Source organism: Octopus bimaculoides, chromosome 27 (genome assembly GCF_001194135.2).
Source record: "Octopus bimaculoides isolate UCB-OBI-ISO-001 chromosome 27, ASM119413v2, whole genome shotgun sequence".
NCBI lineage: Eukaryota > Metazoa > Mollusca > Cephalopoda > Octopoda > Octopodidae > Octopus > Octopus bimaculoides.
Window position 1 is genome coordinate 18,751,627 of NC_069007.1, and position 2,487 is coordinate 18,754,113.

At 33.5% G+C, this 2,487-nt stretch overlaps 1 protein-coding gene across 2 annotated transcripts in view; it reads left to right on the forward strand.

Annotated features, from left to right (window-relative positions):
* The first annotated feature begins 929 nt into the window (after positions 1-929).
* LOC106883797 (insulin-induced gene 2 protein) overlaps positions 930-2,487 on the forward strand; it is a 19,877-nt gene continuing 18,319 nt past the window's right edge. The window contains exon 1 of one of the 2 annotated variants that reach the window (XM_014934934.2): positions 930-1,237. The gene's annotated coding sequence lies outside the window, so the exon portion shown is untranslated. The remainder of the gene's footprint in view (positions 1,238-2,487) is intronic. The other variant, XM_014934933.2, reaches the window with a different exon arrangement.

Consider the following 2,487-nt stretch of genomic DNA (forward strand, 5'->3'; position numbering starts at 1 on the left):
TATATATATATATATATATATATTAGGGATAAAATCCAAAATTACAGGTAAAAACTCAATTAAAATCAATTTATTAAAAATTAAAATTAAATTAAGTTGCTATATAGTCGCCTTACAAACAGGTAACATGTACGTATAAATGTGTGTATATATGTAGATATATGTATATGCGTATATATATATATATTTATTTGCATGTGCGTGCGTATATACACACGCATGTATGTATAATACTTCAGGTCGCCTTTAGAAGTTCTAATATTTTCGCTTTTTCAATCGACATATTTCTTTAGCATCCAATTATTTTCAAAAGCAAAAAAGATGAATATTTATTTATTTATTTATTTATTTATTTATATGAGTAACACGGTGACACCGTAACCTCTGCTCTTTTTTTCTTCAACTCTCAACTCTGACCTCTCTCCGCTCTCGTAACATACGAGTGCGGGAGGGGTGGCGTGACATCGTCTTTCAGTGAAGCTCTCTGATTGGCTGAAACTTGTCGGCTGAGTCCTTCAGCCGTAGCTTTTGTGGCACGACGTGAAAAATCTGGTGATCGGCTGCCTTCCTCCCCTTCACACTCTCTCTCATTTCTGTTTCTCCCTCCCTTTGTTATACTTATACTGTCTCTTTCATCCTTCTCTCTTGCTCTTTATGTTGTATCTATTGTATTGTTTACTTACTCTCTATATAGACACGCTCTTACTTTCTTTCTCACTCTCTCCGTCTTTCACTCGCTTACTCATACTATTTATCTTTCACCTTACTCCCTTTAGTTTATACACATTCTCTCCCTATCTTGCTCCTTGATTTTATATTATTTACTCAACCTACTACTCCTTCATAAGAGAGCGATAGAGAGTAAGAGAGAGAAATATAGAGACTCATTGAGAGAGTGAACGAATATTAGATTAAATAGACACAGGAACAGATAGAGAGAGACGCAAAAAGATAGATTGAGAGAGTAGGAGAGAGAGCAAAATATAGAGACTTAGTGAGAGAGTGAGTGAATATTACATTAGATATACACAGAAAGAAACATAGAGAAAGAGAGAGAGAGTGAGTGTGTCTGTTTTGTATCTATTATTGTCGTTGTGGCAGCGCGTCATTCCTTCCAAAATTCTTCGATTCTGTCCACATCGTCAATTATATTTCTTCTCATTATCCACCAGAAGTCTTCAGGAGACATCCAAGACCATCTTTTAATCAGCCGATTCCTCCACAAACAACGAAAAAGGTAAGTTAAATTATCTCTTTCTCTCTCGCACCTGTCTTTTAATTACCAAACCTCTTTCTCTCTTACCTGTTCTTATTTCCCCCCCCCCCATTCAAACTTAAATCTTCTGGTGTTTTAAGTCTGCGATTACCATTCCACCATTTACGGATTAAGTTGTATTTGTTATTTAAGATCTTATGAATATTTCGTTGGGTTTATATTTTATGGAACCCCAAGAGGAAGAATGAAACAAAGTTGATCACCAGAGTTTGAACCCTCAATATAAATGCTACGGATAATATAATGCATAATATATATATATCCATGCATGCGTATACCGAAAGATTTCCCTGTGTATATATATAAGCACTGGGATCGATTCGTTCTGCTAAACCCTTCATCGCGGTGCTCCAGCTTCGTCGCAGATCAATGACTGAAACAATTAAAAGATATATTTATGGGTATTATTGTGTGTGTGTGTGTGTATATATATATATATATATATATATATATTTATATACGATATATATATATATATATATATATTTATATACGATATATATTTATATACGATATATATATATATATATATACGATATATATTTATATACGCTATATATATATATACAGGCAGAATTCTGGTTTAAACACCACGTATAACTCCTACAGGTATATCAAACACCAATGTGCGTGTATATTTGTGACTGCATACATATGGATGTGTCATATATATATAATATATACATACATATATATATGTGTGTGTGTATTTACCATTATTGCAGTATATACAAATATGCAATGCCAAACCTTATTCATATGCACACACGAAGGTTTAATGTCACAATAGGACTGGAGCTATGTAAATTAGTCAGTGAGCAACATACAATCGATATAAAATGCAGATGTTAAAATCTTATGTGTTGTATCTACAAATATGTTTAATTTTTATATCCTTAGAATAAGGCTTTTAACTAACCGCGCCATTTCCCAAGAACTGGCACCAGTGAAATTCGATCCTTTGATCCAGGTCATACGTTCGCTGCCCTATATATTATATATATATATATTCTTGTATACTTCATGTAACCTAAATTTACTTCAGTTTACAAAGACTGAAGAACCATTCTGATAGTCTTGGTAATAAAAAATCTCTTTTGTCATGTGGGGGTCATAAATCGGAACACCACGATGTCGATGTATACAAAGTTGATATATACGCACCACAGGTGAGTGTGTATATAGATGTGTGTTTACTCTGTGTGTGTGTA